Raw genomic sequence first — 20,733 nt, forward strand, 5'->3', positions numbered from 1 at the left:
GGGAAGGTTCCGGGATTAATTCCCAGTAGCTGCAACCTTGCTCAGCCAAACAAATTGTCCGTCTGGTGACAGATGCTGTCATCTGCACAATAGTGATCTTTTACTCTCCCGGCAGAGCCCAGGCGATTCACCCAAAATAAGTGACATGGTCCTGCTAGATACGTCTGGTGCTGGCTAGCCTGGCTTTGCTTTATATGTTAAATAATTTCAATGTTATGGGGGGTGTATATATTATATGGTATGACCATAGTTTTTAACTCCATCTTCTCCTTATAAAAAGCATTAAGCCATTATTATTGATTTTATGGTAAAGAAAATCACTTCAAAGTCATGCCTTTAATATTTTAAAGCTTTAAAGTCTACCTGACAAGCAGCTCATGCTTCCTTTCTTTTCCAACATGCTCCCGCCTTTAACCACAGTACTCTACTTCACAGGGAATCCTTACATTTATTAGAATTGTAAAGTCTCTCTGACAAGCTGCAGGCCGTGACATCAACAGAAGTGGGCTGCTATGGAAGTACCCCTAATTTAACTGTGTTGAAGAAGCAATTGGAAAGAGCACTTCCAGCAACTGCCCACTTTTAATAGCACTACTGTAATTCAAAGGCATACCTTAGACCAGTTGTCCCCAACCGGTGGCGGATGAGTGACATGTTGCTCACCAAGTCATTGGATGTTGCTCCCTATGGCCTCAAAGCAGGTGCTTATTTTTGAATTCTAGACTTGAAGGCAAGTTTTGGTTGCATAGAACAGAGCCTCCTGTCGGCTGCCAGTCCACATAGGGGCAACCAAATAGCCAATCACGGTCCTTATTTGCCACCCCAGGAACTTTTTTCATGCTTGTGTTGCTTCCCAACTCTTTTTATATATAAATGTGGATCATAGGTTAAAAAGGTCAGGGACCCTCCCTTTAGACTATAAAGTCTATCTGACAAGCTACCTTTCCATGGTTTGAAATTTTACCAGAAGTGTGGGAAGCTTTGAGAGGCCCCCTAATATAAGCAATGTTGTGGAGATATAATTGGTAAGGACACTTCCAACAGGCTCCCAAGTCAAGATGTGAACACTGATTTTTATTGTGACCAACATGTGAATTTCTCGGCAGAACCACTGGAGACTTTCAGAGATTGTCATTGTGGTTTATCCGGACAAACATATGCTACCTCCTCAGCCTCCACCTCCAGGTTCATTAAGGTCAGGTGTCTAGAATCCTATAATTAAGGGCTTATTTAAGACAAGGTTTATTTAAGCCAGCCTCTTCCTACCCCTCTTTGCTGGATTTTTTTCTTTGTTCTTGAAGTCCCTGTGTTCCTGATTCCTGAGTTTTTGAGTTTTCTATTCCTGATTCATTTGGATCTCCAAGTTTCAACCTCTGGTCTGTTTACAGGGATTTGCATTGCCTGCTGCCTGCCTAGAACCCTCCCTGTTTTTCTCTGACTGGTTTTAGCTTGCTGCCGGCACTGACCATTTTCTGGTTTATGAACTTGTTCTAATCTTCTGTTTGATGCATTTAATATCTTATGAATATGGCTTTTTCTCTTTACCGTGCAAGTGAGGTTTATTCACTGGGGTACTGTCAGGGATTGGTAGGGGGCACTGTGGAGGTAGAGGTTGAGTCCTTAAGGCAAGAGCCAGTTCTGTGCACAGCAAGAATAGGGTGCCAAGGACGTGGAGTCAGGACCAATAATAATGGAGCGGACAAAGATTAGATTAGGACAGGACAGAGTGGGCAAAGATCCAGACAGGACAGACCAGGACAGGATGGAGCAGACGTTGATAGCAAAAGGACTGGAGCAGGAACAGGAGGGCAGGCGAAGATCATAAAAAGGATGCACCAGGACAGGACAGAACGGGTGTAGAGAGCTGGTGCAGAAAGAAGGGCAAGACTGGAACAGGACTAGAGCAGGAGCAGGACAAGGCAGCATAAGGCAAGACAGGAAACCAGAGCTAGAGAACCAGAGAAAGGGACAATGCCACAGTGCTAAGGCATTGGTTTTGAGGAGGGCTTGGGTTGTGAGCCCTGATTGGTTGAACCCAACCCACCAATAAGGATGCTGGGCTGATATGGATAATCCTGAGACCCAGCAGAAGTATAAATAAGAACTTTCTGGCTGCTGTCCTGTCTCTGTGGTTAGGACAAGCATCCAGTAAGCAGGACATCACAGGACCAAACCCTAGCAAAGCTACAGGTACCAAACACATAAGTACCAATCTGCCAGCTACACACTTGTGGCTGTACCTGACATCTCACCTTTAATAGCAGTATTGTACATTACTTCAAATGGAAACCTCAGATATATTAGAACTTTAACGTCCATCTGACAAACTGCTCCCACCACTTTTCTGCATTCTGTGAAATCTCCAGAAGTAGGTTGCTATGGGAATTGTCTCAGTTGCAGAGAAATAAGAGGTAATAACACTATTGTGCTTCAGAGGAATACCATAGATATATCATAACTGTAAAGTCTATCTGACAAGCTGTCTATTCTGTGGGCTGTGACATCACCAGAAGTAGGCTGCTATAGGCTGCTTCAGACCAAGTCAGCAGCTTATCTGACCATGTTTGGGGCCCTAACATGGGCCTCCCTGACCAATAACTGCCTGGAAATTGGGATGATCATTTGGGCAGGTTTGAAAATCCCCTTGAGGAATGAACTCTATAACAAGTAGATTAGACTCTGCTTCTATAGTCTTTTTTTATTTTTATCCATTTATTAAAGGACATGTAAACCCCTCACACAAAAATGTAATCAGCGAACAGCCTCTTTGAAATCTTTAGATAACAACCACTCTGGTTGTTCAAGGGGTTATAGTAAGGCTGCAGCATCCCCTTAATCACAAAGGATTCCTTCTGCTTCTCTAACCCACTCTGCCCCCTCCCTCAGGAATTTGCTTTGGCTGTTGGCTCATGAGCATGCTCAGTTCTTCTCAACTCAGATTAATAAACACACCCTGCAGTCTAGCAGCCAATGAAGAGATGGCATTGCTGGTTCCCGTAGAAACTCTGCTCTAGCTGTCTGCTCCTATTTTTAAATCCCAATCCCCTCTCCTAAACTCAGAGTAACCATTACAGTGCTCAATCCAAGCAGGACTTGTTATCATAGTAAACTCTGCCTGTGTATGCTTGCATTCTTTAATTGCATGAACTTTACATCGCATATGTGCTGTTTTCAGATATAAATGCACTGATGATGGAAAATGGCCCCCGGGTGAAAGCTGCTATTTTGTTTTAGTGAAATGTAATGATGCTGGCAAATGGAGGGGATGTATGCAGTACAAATTATGCCATGTGGGTGAGGGAGATGTGCCCAACTTATATACATGGTGGGAAAATGTAGGCTTTACATGTCCTTTAAATGGATACAAACCATTTTTAACATTCCCTTTGCATCTTTCTAAAGGAATTTTAATAGGTAATTAAATCCCAGCTGCAGGGCTTACCTAGCATCTGTAAAAGATAGGACTTGACTCCTTGCTGGTTTTACCTTATCTTGGTCATAACCTGATTCCTATTCCTATAATTCTTCTTATCATCCCACAAAGCTTTTAGAATCTTATGCAGGATATCATGTGGTGACTTGTCTCTTGTCTTATTTCTGTTGTTATATTTATCCTGCTTATATTTTGAATAGATCAAGGTACATCTCTCTTTCCCTCACCCTTCCATTTCATATATAGTATACAATTAAAAGCCATAATTATTCAAACACCATCTTGTTTTTACATCCTTGCCTATTCCGATCATTCATGTTATTCCAGTATCACTTTGCCTGAAGTATTTTTTTTCTTGCAACCTCACCCCCAGTTTCCCCATTTTCCCTAGTTGACTTACTAATTCCTTTTTCCTTTAGGCTTTCATCTTTTCTTGTCGCTTGTCAGAAGAGGGGTGTATTCTGCAGGAGTTTTTTGTTGAATAATTCATCTTCACAGTTCATTTTTTTTGCAAGTGTTGGATTCCTGGGAGTAGAAATAGTAGCCTGTGGGGCGTCCTTGGAAAAATGTAACAAGTTGCCGATGACCTGATCTTCAGGCACAATATTGAAAATAGCTTTCTAAGTGTTGATCCAGTGAGTTTTGCCTTAGTATTAGAGCAGAGAATTATCTCTATGGATTCTCTCAAAATAGGTTTAGCACAGTACGTCAACAATACATCGATGCTCTTTGTAGTTTAAAAATTTAAAACCAGTGTCCTTACCATTGCTGACAGGGATACATTTCTGTCGCTGGAGCTTTTGAACCTGTTAAATACTTTTCCTGGCATATGGGAACAGTAATGCTTTAAAACTTGTCATTAAAACTTTGAGGCTGGTTTTATTCTCTTATTATTCTCTTATTATGGTTGAGCAACAGTACAAAAGGGAAAGATGGAACAAGGATAGGAAACAAGATGGAACAAGGAGGGAAAGATGGAGATAGAAGGCAAAGTAGGGAAAGAAGGCAACAGTAGAGCTATTTGAAGACAGTAGGACAACACAATGTCAGAACACCAAGATGAAAACACTAGGGTCAGGATGGAGATACCATTAAAAATGGAGACTGCTTTTATACTATTATTCCTCTATTTCCTTTGATATAGTAGGTCAAGATGGCAACAGTAGGACAAAATGGAAAAAGGTTTGAAAGATATAAAAAAAGAAAGCAAAAGTGGAGCAAGATGGAGACAGTAGGGAAGATGGAGTCAGGGGATCAAGATGGAGACATTAGTTCAAGATGGAGTTTCTATTAAAAATGTAAGTGTTTTTAGTATTGTTCTATTGCCTCAGAAATAGTAGGTCAAGATGGCAAGTAGGACAAAATGGATCATGCAGCAAAAGATGGAGAAACACTATAAAAAAAGAGCAAAAAAATAGCAAGATTGACCTAGTTCAGCAGGATGACCAAGATGGAGACAGTAGGGCATTAAAGAGCCAGTTAGCATGTACCATTCATCATACAACAGGGAGGGAGGCAACCAAAATAATAAAGATGGACTACGTATCCATGCACAGAACAGGAAATTAAATGTGGATGGTCAAAATACCCTGATCTGGTGATCAAATGACTATGGAAATGTTGTCCAATCATCTTGCTAGTTGGTCATTACATAGGTATCAGTGCCCAAAAAGGTTGTTATTTTGATTGATATTATAAAGCAAAATATTGATTTTGCGGGCCAAACTGGTGTTTTTTTTTTTTTTTAAATATTCATTTTGGAGCCCCATAGACCAATGGTCTGCTACTTTGGTAACCATATAGGCAGAGCTGTTTTTCTTAAATAGGAATAGTTTTAGATAGCTTAATGAATATTATATTTTAAAAGCTGTGTTTTTTGTCTGTCTTGGATGTTACCTATAGGACAATTTAGGAAGTGGATTTGTTCTCCTTGATACTTCAGAAGATATGTAGAAGGATATTTGTGGTGACAAAAATACAACAATGTTTTGATATATTTTTTATACATTTGTAGGACACGCCTCTTGAAATAAACAGGTTGGCACTTAAGATAGACCACCAAAAAGTCACACAACATGTTTTAACTTTAACTACTTCAAGAGGTGCATCAGTTCCCTTATGCTGAAGGTCTGGGGCTTGTGCAATTGAACATGAAAGTAATTGCTTTAGCTATGTTGTGGTTCTAGATATTGTATTTGTAATCATATTATAAGTTAAGGTGGAGTTGGACCTCAAAGGGGGCTTGACCCATAGGCCTTTAGTGATTGTTTGAGAGTGTCTAGAGGGTGAACAGTGCAGCCTCTAGAAAAATGCTAAATATAGCTTTTAAGGAGTAATAACTGTAACTTATACCAATAAAGCTTTTTGTGTATCATCCCCGTCCTGTTCAATTATCATTAAATATTTCCAGCTATTTTGCTTTTATGCGACTATGAAAGGGGTTTTAAACTACTTGCTGATTATTCGTTCTTCGTGCAATGCTTGTGGAGCAGAGAAAGCTGTATAAAGCAGAAAAATGTCTGTTGGTTGGGGTTTTGGTGCCAGATATGTTGCAGATCCACGACCCGCTCCACTGATTTCATTTTTCAAGCAAATATTTTCCGATAATGGGAATGTACAGTGCAAATTCCCATCTGCAAAGAAAAGCTGTCTTATTATTTTCAAGCTTACTAATGAGCCCTTATGTCCGTTTACAACTTTACTAAATTCAGATGTATAGATGGAAAGGTGCGGTGGCATAACAAAAAGTCAAATGGACTGTTGGGGGCCCAGGTGGAGAAGGGACCTGGATAAAGGCTCTAATTATGGAAATAATTCACTGTTTTAATGCTTTCAAAGTCTCCCTTTTCTTTTTTTCAAACTGTGGTTGGAAAGAGTGGAGTTACTCATCTTTCTTTTGTTTGGTGTTTTGTCATATATGTAAAAGTATATGATTTCTACAGTAGGTTCTGTCCAAATTCTTGCTTCAAATCCTATCCATTTTGATGGTTAGTTGGAACAGCACCACATTGCACACTTAGAACATTGCAGAAGAATCCTATCCAACCAAGCACACAAAGAGGCCTACTGAGAAGTAGACAAATATATTATTTCCATAATTAGTCTTGGGTGGATTTTCATGAAGGCTTGGTGAGGCCTTCATGAAACTATGAACTATAAAGTATACTGTGAAAGATATAGAACAATATTGACCAGAATGCTGACGACCAACTCATGTAATCAGAAGGTCTTCATTTCATTGTATCAAGGACATTTTGTTTTAAGTCCAAGTTTGAGGTCCAACATCTGGCCAAGTCCCCCCTTAGCTTAAGGTTACAATGATGCACATTTGCCTTGCAGAATAGATGTCATACGACTTTGTATGTTCTCCCCATATCTGCATGGGCTTCATCTGGGTAGTCTTGTTACCTCTCACCCTTTAGAAACAGAAAACCAGGTTAATTGTCTCCTGATACAATTGACCACAGTGTGTGAATGTGACCTTGGAACCGACCAGTGGCTTGTGAGCAACATGTTGCTCACCAACCCCTCAGATGTTGCTCTCAGTGGCCTCAAAGCAGTTACTTATTTTAAAATTCCTGGCTGGGTGGCAAGTTTTCTTTCCCTAGAACCAGGTGTACTGCCAAACAGATCCTCCTGAAGGCTGCCAGACCATATGTGGACTACCAAATAACAAAGCACAGCCCATATTTGGCAACCCCAGGAAAAATTTTTTAGTCTTGTGTTGCTCCCAAACTCTTTTTATTTGAAAGTGGCTCATGGTTGGGGACTCATGCCTTAGACCTTAAATTGTAAACTCAACTGTGGCAGTGAATGATATAATTTCTTTATATAGTGCTATGGAATATGTATTTTCCTTTTATGTGAAAATTGGAGTAATTTTTCAATGAAAAGAGCAAAATTGGGACCTCAGTTCCTTCATTAACCACAACCACCCATGGTTTAAATGAATCCAACACCTCTAAAAATACCCCTGCTAACCCTGCATGATAAAACCAATTAGGAATGAAAAATGTTCTTTTCAGTTCATATAATGGCAAGAGAGATGGACGCGGGCAGATTAGAGCTCACGGGTACAGTAGATTTGCACACGTAGTTTGTCCCAGCCCAGATTCGAATACGGAAAAAAGCTTAAATTGGGGAACGTGTATAAATAGCAAAAAAAAAAGAAAATCAGCTATCACTGGCGGCTGGTGGTACAGAGGGTTTTTGTCAATTTCTTCTTATCTGTAATGACAGGCTGAGGAGAGTTCAGAAAACATCATGAAGTCATTAAAGCACAATCCGATGGCAAATGGAAATATTCCATGGAAAATGAGATTAGGGTTAAAAGCAAACTGCTAGGATTTAGGAAATGGCGTTTAATCCGTGTTGCACCTGTGAATGAAACTCAGAATTTATCCTATAAGCAGTTTAGAACTGATCATGCATAAACATGTTTAGAAAATGAGAAACAAGATAGTTGTAAGAATGAGCCGATGTTCTGTTGTCCGATGTATTCGCGACAAGATGTTTTTATAGATATAAATGTTCTTGTTAAACCCAAATATCCCCCTAACTGGCCTTCAGGCTTGGCCCCCTTAGCTCATAACAAGGTTACAGATATATAGAAACATTGGGGTAACAGTCACCCTGCTATAGTTCCAGGGGTACCCAGGGAACTCACCCCAAATCTTATTTTGTATAGTTGGGTTATTACATTTTTGTTGCCTATTGACTTCAATGCGTTTCACAGATTTTTCACTGTAAGTGTCACCTGTCATCTGCAAATATTTTTTGCAGCAAAAAAAGAAAATTTGCAAAATGCAAAAAATGCACAAAACGTATTGATGTCAATAGGCGACAAAATAAATTTTTTTACACACGCAACTTTTTTTCTCATTCCAAATGCATTAAAGTCAACAGGTGTTTTTTCATGTGGCGACCTTTTTGCCTTGGCGACTGTTTGTCCAAATGCATGAAGTCAATGGGCAATTTTTCTTATGGTGACTTTTTTTGTCTCAACAACATGTTTGTCTCGGCAACTTTTTTGTTGCAGCAAATTTTTTCGCTATGAACTTTTGCCACAGTTTTGAAAAAAAAAATGATGGTGAAATGTGTAATTTTGTCGTGAATTCAATGTGTGGCCAGGACTATGGGAAATAAAAAGGCCTTATTTTCCCTGTAAAAAAACAATTACAAAAACATTTTTTGTATGGGAAATGCAATGTATAGGGTGCCAATAGGCAGCACAGAGCTTCTCTAGACACTACTGCACTTCCATAAACAGGCATTTTTTGCATGATAAATGGCTGGTTCAATTCAGACGCCGAGTTTATTCTGTAAATAAAGAGTGCATTCAGTTCCTTTGTGTCACGCTGTAAAGTATGCTCTGCGCAGCCCTAGAGGTTTTTGTTTTTATGTTTCTGGCTGGGATTTATTTAAAAACCCCAGTTATCACAATGCAGTGTTTTTTTTTCAGTGACATTTCAGATTTAGTGCTGGAAATTAAAATTCCGGTAATCACGGCAATATTTCACTGTATTTTTGTATCTAAGAACACAGGCAGGATAATGATTACTCCACTCATACAGTATTATCTGTTCCACAGGCAGAACATTATTAATGGGTCTTAGTTCTCCCATATTGTTCCGGCCTTATTAGTGCCTCCCGCTTTGGAACAACAAAAAAAAAAAGAAGGGCGGTCATTTACTAGCAGGTCAAGAAAAACTCAATCCCCACCCAACTCCGCACTCCCCTGAGCTGACCCACCCCACCAATGATGTTATATAAGGGGCGGGCAGGCTTGCATCTATAAAACCGGCAGTGTAAGGTCCCCCATGACCCACAAATAACCAACCCGCAAGTATCAGGCCGGCCCGCACATCACCATAATTTACAAATGGAGCAGCAAAGGTGTCACCCCCAAATTGGTGCAAATGTTGCTCTTATTGATGCCATTCATCTAGGTTCCCCTTGAACATTGTAACAGTTGCACTATGCACCATAGCTTGCCTCCTGCATTTTCTGCCAAATCTGGTCCATCTATTGATGCTGTGAGACCCTGGAGCTACTGCCACCCTGAACACGGTGCCAAGTCTAGGGTTCCCACAGCATTTGTGACAAAATAATCACAATCAGTGACCCAATGACCAATCATACCCTCCTGCATCCTTGAGCACCTTTGCAATCTACATGAAATCTACATTTATTGTCTATTGTTAGTGGTTTCTTATGACTTATCGCCGAGGTTGGAATGGGCCATCGGGACACTGTAAAAAACCCAGGGGGCCCCAGCGGGCCCTGCCAACCTAAGCCTGATCCCCCATGACTATGGAATCCCTTCCCGCTTCCCAGATCACAGTGATGGAGGAGGAAGATAAAAGAGACAATTATGGGGGGGGGCAGAGGATGAGTTGTGGGGGGGGGTGCTGGACATTTTACCCTACTTTTAAATATTGTTACCACCTGCCTGGTTTTGACCCAGACAGCCCTCACAAAAACTGCCTGCCTGGTTTTCGAAATTAGGAATACGGACAGAACACTATTAGATTGACATCGGGATTTGCCAATTGCATTTGCTCTTCATAACCCAGCCCGTGATGTTACTGATTCCATCCCCAAGGTCACCATCTCTGCCCCTGACATCACATGTCCCGCCCCTGTGATGTCATCATCCGCCACCGTGTCTGGTCCTACGAAAGGGGGAAGGTTGTAATCCTACTGTTACGGTCACAGCCTGACAAGCCCCCGGACACCTCAGTCCAGTGCTGGAAATCACTGGGGAGTGGTTGCCTAATGTTTTGTTGCTGCCCCCCACCCAAGTGAATAAGGGTTTCCTTGTCCATTAACCCTAGGTCTGTCTGCCCTCTGAGCTGCTGAGCCAGTAGCCTGGTTCAAGCAGACTACAATTGCTAATATTGTGGAAAACACTTATGATAGTAATTGTATCGAAATTGCAAAAGTGCTCAGAGAATTGTGGGTGTGTTGTAAGAAAAATAGATCGTAAGCTCCATTGTGCTAGGGGCCAATGTGAATGATTTGGTATTCACAGTTACATTTGTCATTAAATACAAATAAAGAATAATAATATAATTATCATCCCTTTAGCTACAAATCCTGGCACCGTGTCAGTGCCTCTCCGTGTGAACCCGCTGCAGTGCAAGTCATTACCGCGTTTGCCTGGGAGAATTATGTTGTTTAGGGGATGACAGTGAATATATTTAAACCTGTAATAAAAATACTTGTTTCAGTCGCTTCCTCCTTGTAGATCCTAATTTAATTGTTAGCATTGACCTTATTTGCATACGATAAAAAATTTCAAGCGCAATAAAATGTGCATTTCTCAACAAGTCAAAAATAATTGCTGCGCCACAGAATGACCCCCCCTCTTTAAAAAAAACCCAACTCTGTGTAGAAGGGTTATGGAAATTTTGTATATAGAATCCTCATTATTTACTTTAATTATGTTGGCTTGTTGGAGAACTGCCGCAGGGCTTATATTTACTAAAATGCTAAAAATTTACACCCACCTTTTTTAAATGTTTTTTTTTTCATAAACTGTCAGGCAGGCCTCCCTGCTGCTTTCGTTACACTGTCTCGTCGAGTCATTAGCCCTGATGAGCTGGTGGTGCCGGAATCTCATTTCGTTATCTAGATGTTGAGATCATTTGTGGCTTGCACAAAGCCTACCAGTTCTGGTTGGTGAATTGCAGGCTTCCGATATGTCAAAGCCCATGTTAATAAATACAAGCAGTAAGGGCAAGTTCTTCTCCATCTTCTCCATTTACAGCTGAATGTAGAAGGTTGCAGGTGTGGTGGGTGCTTTGATATGATAAAGCATCCTAGGCACAAAGCAAAGTTTTCAGTACTCACCTAGGGCTCATTTGCGCTGAGCTTCCACCTTATTGTGTGGGTCAGTTATTAAACGTGTGCATCACTGGACAGTTATCATCCCAACCAAAAGGAATATGGGTTCCATGGATGGGGCAAATTCGGCCTTGTGAGCAAGGAAGAAAGCTCATTGTTCCACTAAGTAGTCTATTGGTTGACGCAATGACAATAGTCTATGCTTCGTGCAACTTCCAACTATAGATAAACCAGTTTAAACATGGTAGATGGTCAACTTGGCTTTGAGTCTGACCAGTAAATGTAGCTCTTGTCCTGCTCAAGACCGCACCTTGCACATAAGAGCTACACAATAGAATAGCACCCCACCACCTACTATCTGTTTTTTTTTGCAAGTTCCACCTGTTGTACAAATTTGACAGCACACAACTGAAGGGAGTGCAAGTGCCCACCCATGTCCAGCTCTTGTAAGCAAGGTCCTTTGATCTCATAATGATGATGATGTTGATGATGAATTCTTGAATTCCCTCCAGATTAACTTGGAGTGGAGTTGAAGCTTTAATCTATGTTTGGGACTATACACAACTATTCCCATCATCCTCACTATAGATGAGGTTATATATCATAGCCTGAGAAATGTATTCCATAGCTCCTCTATCTTGTATGCCATATCAGGAAAGAATGAGCGTCAATGGAGTTGCTTTCCACAATTTTTTGAGATAGAGCGTGAGCCATAACACATTACACGTAACACATTACATAATGTCCATTAGATTTGTTGCCCTTTAATGAGTTCTAAAGAGGCCAACTGTGTATTCTATGAAATGTCACTGGCTCTATAGTGACCCTTTGTATAATGTTCCGGTTTCAGCAATTTAGAATAGCATTTCCCTAATTAATTTGCATCTCATGCGTTAATTAGACCCATATTGTGTATTTGTAATATCACACAGAGAAGGCTTTAACCACAGACAACAAAGTAGCAGTTATAGTAGTTTTAAAAATGCAATCCAGTTGTTCTCTATCTTTTCCTGTAGGAAAGTATCTGTCAAATGTCAAAATCTGTCATTATTCTAGAATTTTATGGGCAGATTTATCCAAACTGCCATTTGATTTTTTTTCCCCCCAAGATCCATGATGCTGAGGAAGGGCAATGCAGTAACATTTCATCTAGTTCCATATTTGGGTACAAAATGATGGCAAGTCCTGAAAAATTTATTGCATTTTGTGTATATATATGCAATTGGTTGAATGAATAAGAGTTACATTTTCTTGGTTAGCAAGTTCATAGGCAAAAATCCTCACTGCAGATCAATGTCAGTAAGCCTCTGTATCAATTTGACTGTAAATTTGACTAGAAAATTGACTATTAGTCATCTAAATATTGTAGAGATTATTTATTTCATTAGTTTAATCCATAAATATCAAGAATTATCAACATCAACTTCAAAGAACCCTTACTGAGTCATGCTCTACTATAAGATCCATTGCAACTTCTAAACAATGTGATAGATGGAAATAAAAAGAACCAAAGACAATGACTGTTATAGGGTGAAAAACAAAGCATTCATTTCATTTGCAGAATGAATAAGACTTGAAGTTTTTTGGTTACCACAATGAGGACATTCCTAGGCAAAAATTCTAAATGCAGCTCAATGTCAGTAAGCCTCTGTATCAGTTTGGAATCTGTAAATGAAACTAGATGTATTTTACTAATAGTCATCATAATATTGTCGGGGACAATTATGTAGTTTGTAATATCAATAAATATCAGTACATATAAATAATTTAAAGAACTCTTGTTGGTTGGTGTTCTACAGGAAGACATTGTAATTGACATTTAAACAACAGAAAACACCTAAAGATAAGGGCAGTCCATTCCAATGCAAAGGCTACACTCAAGAGGTCTGAGAAACAACTGTCAATTTCTTGAATCATTTCTATGTGAAACATTATAAATGGGTTTTTATATTTGCTTTCCACTGGATTAAATTGTAGTTGATCTTGGGAAGGTTATGGGTATGTTTCTTCAGTCAGGTAGCAATTTTATAAACTGTGTCAGCAGTACTTATATATTGTAAGAGGTTTAGCCCCTATTTAGCTTCAGTAGCTTAATGTTCAGCCTGAAAACATGTTCTGGTTGTGCCAACACAGCCCAAATACTGGGATTAAAGGGGAACTATCGCGAAAATTAAAATTTAATATAAGCTGCAGCATACTGAAATAAAAAACTTTCTAAATACTATTGATTAAAAATTCTGTACCATTTCTGAAATAATCAAGTTCATCTGCACTATTCCTCAGCATCTGTTTCTCCTCATTCTGTGTCATGGGTGTCAGATGAAGATCCAATATATCGTATAGGGGGGCTCCTTTTGCCTAGAAGATGTATTAGAGCTCACTCTATTTAAATCAACAGAAATCCTGTCTCTCTACATGCATGATTTGTGCAAAAGGCAGCTATTTTGTTTGTACTGGAATCAGTTATTTGAGTGAGCTCTAGCACATCTGCTAGATAAATTGGATTTAACTATCAATGACTATCTGACACCCAACTCCTGCATGAAGAGATAATGAAGAGAGATAGATGCAGAGAGAGGGAAAGTGAAGATAAACTTGATTATTTCAGAAATGATATAGAATATTTAATTGATTGTATTTAGAAAGTGTATAACTTCAGTATGAGGAAGCTTATATTAAATTTTAATTTTCACAATAGTTCCCCTTTAATAAAAATATTGACCATTAGAATAGTGCAATGATGTGTTTAGCAATTATCAGTGGATAATTTTAGATAACACTTTACTCCTAGATGACACAGTGCTTTTTGAGCTCTTAGGAGAATTGCTGCATTGTGTGTAAAAACATGGTGAGTTGCATCCAACAATGGCACTTGCTCTGTTTATAGTGACTACACTCTAACTTGCAGTACAGCAGTAAAGTGTGACTGAAAGAACACAAGTTACATGACTAAGGGCACCTGGGAAAATGACAATATATTTAGCCCCATGTCAGATTTCAAAATTAAACCTGTTTGAGCTTTTGAAAAACTGATTTCAGTGCAGAAATCTGCTGGAGCAGTACTATTAACTGATGTGTTTGAAAGGGATCATTCAACAGTATCCCTTTTAAGTATATGTTGTTTATGTTCCTATAACAGGAAGTTACCCCTTTTAATTTATAAGTTGGAAAAATAATTCTCTAAATTGGTTTTGGGATGGCTTAACTCCGTAAATGTTTTAGTCCTATGTGCAAAGTGGGATGGTTCATACAAATAAAATTATTCCATAAAGGATCAGCTCTTTGTTAGATGGTTTCCGGATCATTAAGATGACCACTCCATTGGGGGAACATTTTCTGTGCATGCACCTTTTTCATGCACTTCATCTTGAGTAAACTGCTGATGCCATTAAGCTCTGTGCTCTGCTATTTATCATTTCTCTAATTGTTTAACCAATTATTTTTTTTCTATGAGATACAGTGGGACCTGCCCCAAATTCTAAGGCATCCATCTCCAGTACAAAAGGGAAAAACAGGTCTCGGTGAACAATCAAATGAGAGATAGCACCAAGCAAATCAGGTTCTCAAGAACATTTTTAAAACTCATTTATACTATAAACCTTTATTTAATTCCCATAATCCTTATGCCTGTGTGTGTGCATTTCCCCTCAGAATGGACCAGGGAAATTCATGATCTAGAATAAATAAGATGTTTCTCTAAAATCTCGCATTCTTTCTTCCCCTATTTGTTATTCCGTGCTTGCTCCATAAATTCACTCATCTTTTTTGTTCCTTTTCTATTCTGTCTTCATTTTCCTTCCTTGCTTCTCTGAACTTCTGTCTTACTTGATCCTTTGCATTTTCTTCTTTATTTCTGGCACCACATTCATATTCTTTATATTCTCAACTACTGCCCTGTTGTGTTCAATTACAATTGTCTTCTGGCTGGTGAAAGTCTGGCAACAGAGGAGAAAGATGTGTGAAACAGCCTCAAATAATAAGCCATAATTATAACATACATTATCTGGCCAAAACTATGTGCACCCCTGCATGTCCTCATTCTATTTAGGGATGTAGCGAACTGTTCGCCGGCGAACTTGTTCGCGCGAACTTCGACCGTTCGCGTCCGCCGAATGTTCGCGAACGTCGCGCGACGTTCGCATTTTGAGTTCGCGTTCGATTCGAATACAAATCGTTCGACCATTCGACCATTCGAATTCCTTCGACCGCTAAAAATCGAACGATTTCCATTCGTTCGAACGATTGTAAGCATTCGATCGAATGAAAAGCATTCGATCGAATGCTTCGATCGTTCGATTCGAATGAAAATCGTTCGATCGAACGATTAAAATCCTTCGATCGTTTGAATCGAACGATTTTAGCGGGTGTTCGAAGTTCGCGAACTGTTCGCGAACGTTCGCATTTTTTGCCGGTGTTCGCGAACGACGTTCGCGAACACCAAATCGGCAGTTCGCTACATCCCTAATTCTATTAGGACAGAACTTAATATAAAGTGGGTCCTCTCTTTGCTGCTATAACATATATAACTCTCTACTCTTTTGGAAAGGTTCCACTAGATGTTGGAACATTGTTGCTGGGAGTTGCTTCCATTCAACTACAAGAGCATTAGTGAAGTCGGGCACTGATTTTGGGGATCAGGCTCACAGTCAGTGTTCCATGCCACAAGGGTTCAATTGAGTTGCCCCTCCTTTGTCCCTGCTGTTTGGTGCTATAACTGCGCCTGCTCTTCTGGGAAGGTTCCCACTGATGATGGAACATTGTATTGTTGCTGGGAGTTGCCTCCACTCAGCCACAAGAGCATTAGTGAGGTTTTGGCACTGATGTTGGGTATCAGGCTCACAGTCAGGGTTCCATCCCACAGGGGTTCTATTGAATTGCACCTCCTTTTGGTGCTATAACTGCCCCGGTACTTCTGGGTAGGTTCCCACAAGATGTTGGAACATTGTTGCTGGGAGTTGCTTCCATTCAGCCACAAGAACATCAGTGAGGTTGGGGATCAGGCCTACAGTCAGGGTTCAAATTCATCGCACAGAGGTTCAATTGGGTTGAGAGCTTTGTGCAGTCAGGTTCTTCCCATCTCAGCAAACCTATTTTGTATGGCTTTGTGGATTGGGGGCATTATTGTGCTGAAACAGGAGCACTTACCCAAACTGTTCAACAAGGTAGATAGCACAAGATTGTTAGTTATTAGAAAGGGTGTCTGTATACTTTTGGCCAGATACTGAATTTCTAGTACAAAATATACATTATGTATTTAACATTCATCCGCTCAGCGGTTTTCCATTTTAAAAGTCTTCTGCTCCACTGAATATTGGGTTAGAACTGAAGATGTGATTTATTATTGACTTATAATACACAAAAGCCATGAATATCTTGTAAATTATATCCTTATAAACGGTGAGTAGTGATGTCATCAGTTATAAACGGTGAGTAGTGATGTAATTTCTGTCACATGACTCACTAAAATTTGTGTATTATAATTAATAAAGTACCTCCAGTTGTAAAATATGAGGATATTATAAGTTACCTCGGAGTTCCATGACCTGTATAAAAACACTCGGCCTTCGGCCTCGTGTTTTTATATGGTCATGAAACTCCTCGGTAACTTATAATATCCATATATTTTACAAGAGGGGGTACTTTATTCACTATATTATTTTTAATGTATTATTTTTATTTGTTTTAGCCTGCAAAAAAAATCCAAAGTGTCAAAGTGTAAAGTACATATACTCATCCGAGGGTGAGTTTTGCAATAGGATGAGTGAAGATAAGAAGAGGACAAGCATTTCAAGTTGCTTGATTAATAACCCCCATAATCTAAATGCACCTATCAAGACTTCCCCTACCTTAAGTTTTTTTATTAGCTCAATTTCTTCTTGTTTGTTGAAGATCCAGAGACACTGTCATTCTGCAGTTAATTTGAATTTAGTTTAAACTTGCTCTTGACCTGACTGTGATCCCACTTCTCAGAAATTGTTTACGGCCTTCCTATAAACAATAATAAATAATTCGCATTTACAGCATCACACAAAAGTCACATCACCATTTAATTAATAACGCTACATAACTAGGGATGGGCAACATTTTTCGCCTTGTTTCACCGCGGAATTGACGCCTATAGACTTAGGGATGGGCGAATTTTGTCACCTTGTTTTCGCCGCGGAATTGACACCCATAGACTTTAATGGGCATTGGTGACATTTCGCTGGCGGTGAATTTTTGACGAAACGGGTCAAGTTCACCCATATCAATGTATTTTTATCCAAGTTTTGTCAAGGGTACTCATTTATTTAAAAGAAACGCTGTCAATTATTGAAAAAGGAAAGGTGCATGAATGGGGAATATGAGCATTATGTGATATTTGGGTTTATATCTCCCAGAAATGTTTGAGGGGGCTTTGATGGAAATTGTAACTTTTATTCATCTAGGTAACATTGTAGTAATCAGAAATGATTGTAACAATGAATTTACAGTGGTCGAAGAGTCGTGCTTCACCAAATTCAAAGAAACACAAATGATATTAATGAACAGTCGTTTAATCCAAATGTCCATTAGAACAATCACAAAAACATTTTTTGTCTCATCGAGCAAGAACAGAAACATTTTAAAAAAACGCTCAGATAAGAGAGGCGATTCCCTAACAACGAATCTCAAAGCTATTCCAGTCTTGCCAAGACAAGACGTATACAGGTGAGAAACAGAGAGAATATACTTTACAAGTTTTACTTGTTTTTAGGACTGCCATTAGAAATTGCGATGTCCCTCCCCCCCCATACAAGTTCAGAAAAAACATTAGTGGCCATGGCCCCCACACAAGTTAAAGAAAACTTTGGTGGCCAGGGGTTAAAAAAAAAGAACATTGGTGTTCAATGGAACTTACTGTACCTTTGGCAGGCTGATTTCATCCTCCTCAGAGAGAAATCATCTTTGCTCTTTTCCATTCTGGCTTCTTTATTCTTTTCCATTGCAGCTTCTTCATTCTTTTCAATTGCAGCTTCTTTGTTCTTCTCCTCATCGGTCTACTTCGTTATTTATTTGCTGTGTCTTCTTTGTTGTTTTCCATCACGGCTTCTTCTTTTTTTTCCATTGTGGCTTCTTCATTCTTTTCCATTGCAGCTTCTTCTTTCTTCTCTGGATCTGCTTTGTTCTTTTCCATTGTGGCTTCTTTGTTTTTTTTCTGTCGCAACTTCTTTATTCTTTTCTGGAGCAGTTTTCTAGTTTCTTTTCTGGACCTTCTTCTGCAGCACATTCGGGCCCCCTCCTAGAACCAGAAATCGCCCGGGCCCGGGACAACTGTTACCCCTGTGCCCCCATGATAGTGGTCCTGTTTGCATTACAGGTTTCATGAAATAATAATGTTTTTTTTACCCTTGCAAAAAACTTTACTTTTGATGTGCAAATTGACCTTAGTTGGTTAATTTCCAGAAGGGTTGATTGCACATCAAGGCTGACGGATGGATGTCCAATAAGCATTTAAATAAAAAATCCAGAATATTATGTAACCTCACAAAAATGTCATACTCCCATAGATCATTTGCTGATTTTAACCAACTAAGTTAAATGGAAAACCATAGACAAACTGATAAGCTTCAACTAAAACAAAACATTGTCTTTTTTTTTTTAATTCGCAGTGAATTCCCGCAATTCTCCTGCCGGCGAATAAATTCACAAAACCACTGTAAAAATTAGCCGGCGAAAATTCGCCAGAGTCAAAAAAAAATGGAAGCCGGCATCTGTTCAAGAGCAGGACGCCGGCGCCTTTTTTGCAAATTATTCGCTGTTTTGCAAATTTTCCGGCGAAGTGAAACACCTCAAATTCACCCATCACTACTTTTTAACACTCTCACTCCATGGGTATAATGCAAAAACTGAGAAAAAGCAGAACAATTGGAAAATTTGGGGATTTCTGGCCTTCAAACTGAAGCTTCCATTTCATCTGATGCTTTTGTTGGTGTTTGTTGATTCCCAGCCTCATAAAATATTAAAAATAACCTTGTGCTTATCACAAGCATTTCTAATTTACTTATTGACAAATTGTATTTTTGTATGGAGGGTGTTACAGTCATTGCTTCAAGGTCACTTTCTTTTTCTGTGGTTTTACAAGAAGAAATTACATTCCATAAACATTTTCACAAATAGACAACACAGTATTATGGTATAACTTATTGAGGACCCAGAATATTCCTTCTCTATATATTTTTAAATATACATATGACAGTACGGTATATTGATTCCCTTAGACAGTACAGTATGATGATATAGTTTATAGTGTGTCCAAAACATTCCTTCTCTGAATATCTGTATCACATGACTTTTATTCTCTATTAATTTAGAAAACACAGACAATTAGCCTTATTCTACAAATTTACATTCATAGATAGGAGGGGAATCTGCCATACTAGGACATATAAAGACAGAGGAGCCCACTAAATGTGACTTGTACGAGTATATCAAACTCTAGAGCAGGGATCCCCTACCTTTTTTTGCCTGTGAGCCAGTTTTCAGTTTAATCCAGGTTTTCAAACCACCCCTGAAATTTCCTTGCCAAGAAGCAATGTACTGTAGATGTAAATCTATCTGAACATATGGTTTCCTGGAAAGAACATTTTAATCACATTTACTCCAATTGTCCTGTAAATCTAATCAGCAAAATGTAGGAAACTGTATGAAGGGGAAATATTAAGATAACATCTAAATTGTAAAGAAAACTGACACACAAACATTCCAGAATGGGGCATGAGTTGGTTTACAACATCAGCAGAACCAGGGTAATGTTAAAAAAATTCAGGTCAGATGTTGCCTAAAATGCTAATAGTGCATCTCTTATTATTCGGGAGAGTTTAACATTAGCACCCACTAATAAAAAAAATTCCTGTGCAGGTTTAGGCTAAGGTTGGACAGACATCACGTAGGTCAATGTGTGCCAAGACATCTCATAAGGATGTCAATCATTTCTCCCTTGTTCCAACAAGATAGGACCTCCTAAAAAACACACATGAAACTTATTGATGGCATATTATGGAGTAGTTTGTCTGATTTGGGACTTAACATTGAACCCCCAAAAGATAATTTTAGGGAATTCTGAGTATCACTCATGTATTATAAGGGATAACGTACCCCCTACTGTAAATGATAAGGATATGAGAAGTCACTGAAGGGTTCTGAAACCATATAAAGGCACAAGGCTGCAGGCCTTGAGTTATACAAGGAACTCTGAGTATCACTCATGTATTATAAGGAATAATGTACCCCCTACTGTAAATGATAAGGATTGGAGAAGTCACTGAGGGGCTCTGTGACCATATAAAGGCACAATGCTACAGGCTGAGTTATACAGGGAACTCTTGAGTATTGCTCATGTATTATAAGGGATAATGTACCCCCTACTGTAAATGATAAGGATATTGGAGGTCACTGAGGGGTTCTGTGACCATATAAAGGCACAAGGTTGC

Source organism: Xenopus laevis, chromosome 4S (genome assembly GCF_017654675.1).
Source record: "Xenopus laevis strain J_2021 chromosome 4S, Xenopus_laevis_v10.1, whole genome shotgun sequence".
Taxonomy (NCBI): domain Eukaryota; kingdom Metazoa; phylum Chordata; class Amphibia; order Anura; family Pipidae; genus Xenopus; species Xenopus laevis.